The sequence below is a fragment of the Austrofundulus limnaeus genome, unplaced genomic scaffold (assembly GCF_001266775.1).
Source record: "Austrofundulus limnaeus strain Quisiro unplaced genomic scaffold, Austrofundulus_limnaeus-1.0 Scaffold1, whole genome shotgun sequence".
In the NCBI taxonomy this organism is placed as follows: Eukaryota; Metazoa; Chordata; class Actinopteri; order Cyprinodontiformes; family Rivulidae; genus Austrofundulus; species Austrofundulus limnaeus.
Window position 1 is genome coordinate 9,116,905 of NW_013952403.1, and position 2,255 is coordinate 9,119,159.

The following is a 2,255-nucleotide window of genomic DNA, read 5'->3' on the forward strand; positions in this document are numbered from 1 at the left end:
ACTCTGTGCAGGCCAGTCAAGTTCATCCACACCAGACTCTGCCATCCATGTCTTTATCGAACTTGCTTTGTGCACTGGTTCACAGTCATTAAATGGCTCATTAAGATCCGGATCCCTTTAATGAGCCAGGCCCATCTCTAACTGGTGCCCACGTCCAGGAGCCACTGTGCGAGGGGTGYGGTACACCCTGGACAGGTTGCAAGTCCACTGTAGGGCCAAGGAGAGARGTGAAAATCATTCACGCTCTCACTCACACATAGGGACAATTTAGTTATTAATTAGCCTAAAACTCAAGAGAAAAATAAAGCAAACCCAAAATTATAAAACTTGTGATTTCAYTAACAAAATATATAAAATAAGTTTAAATAAATAATTAGATCTTATTTGAACTGATAAATAATTTCATAGAGGAACAAGCCACTGCAAAGTTTTTGGAAATGTTTGAGACAAGTTTCAAGCTTTTTGTTGATCAATAGCGTCCACTTAGTATATTTTTAAAATAACTAAAAACACAAAAACTGAAGAAAAAATGTATTCCAAGAGCAAATGGCAAGACTTGTCATGTAAAAAYTCAAAATATTTACAATATCCTTTAATATCAAAACCAACAAGAAACACAACACTAACTGCAACAGTGATTGAAAATATTTTTATTAATGCCAGAATTGGAGAGGTGTTGAGTGGGCTTTCAAGTGATCATTTACTTTTTATTAACATTATCAATGTAGCAAACCTGCAGTTAAAACTAATAAGATAATGATAAACACATAAAAAAGCTTTGGATAAATTGAGAGAGGACTTTAAAAAACTAAACTGGCAGGATGTGTATGTTGGTGATGTAAACAGAGCATACGATGTGTTTATGAATATTTTTGGTAACTTTGGTTGTGTTATTGAGCCATTTACACATTTCTGTAATTTATCATTTTCAACCGGAATATTTCCAGATGACATGAAAATAGCTAAGGTAATTCCTATCTATAAGAATGGTGGAAAATAAGTGTTTAACAATTACAGACCAATATCCTTGTTGCCACAGTTTTCAAACTTTTTAGAGAAGTTATTTGTGACAAGATTAGACCAATTCATCAACAAACAAAATATATTAAGCAGTAGTCAATACGGGTTCAGAGCAAATAATTCCACAGCAATGGCTCTCATGGAATTCATTGAACAAACAACAACTGCTGTTGACCAAAAGCAGTATTGTGCAAGCATTTTTGTTGATTTAAAAAAAAGCATTTGACACTATTGACCATAGTGTTCTTCTCAAAAAGCTGAATCAATGGTAGTAGAGGACGGGCATTACAGTGGATATCTAGCTATTTGAAAGACAGGTGACAGTTTATACAGAAGAATTGGTGTAAGATCTGAACTTTGTAACACAACACGTGGAGTTCCTCAGGGTTCTGTACTTGGACCAAAGTTGTTTATAGTGTATGTGAATGATTTGGTAAATGTGTCAGTTTTTCAAATGTGTATTATTTGCAGATGATACTACATTTTTTTTGTTTGGGTAAAATAGAACAAATGTTGGAAATGATGCAAAWGGAATTTGTTAAAATACAAACTTGGTTTGGACTTAATAAATTATCAAGTTTGGAGAAAACTAATTATTTGGTATTTAGTAATAGAAAGAAAACTGTTGATGTTCCATTAAGAGTCGATGGGGTTGAAATTTGTAAAGTCAGTGAGGTGAATTGATGAAAGGTTGACATGGAGACCTCACATAAATTATTTAAGAACAAAGATGGCTAAATCTCTTGCTGTTCTGTATAAAGTAAGGGAGTTATTTAATGATAAAGCACTGTATATGTTGTATAATGCAATAATAGATCCAGACTTTTTTGTTTTGAACTCTGGGGGAATGCGTGTAGGACAATTACAAATCCTGATTTTTTTATTACAGAAAAGAGCTGTGAGAATTATTACTGGAAAACATTGTTGTCACCCATCAAATTTAATATTTTATCAATTGAAAATATTGGAGTTCTTTGATTTGGTTGATTATAATACTCTGCTATAAGGCCCACAAAAACACATTACCTTTAAACATCCAAGTACATTTTGTTAAGAGAAAGAGTTATTATAACCTTTAAAGGACAGATGTATTTGTAAAATTCAAATTCAGAACTAGTTAGAAGGAACGGTGTACTTTAATTCAAGGAATTAAACTAGGGAATAATTTGGGGAGTGATGTTAAAAATGCAGGATCACTGTGTACGTTTAAGAAAATGATAAAAGTTGGATTGTTA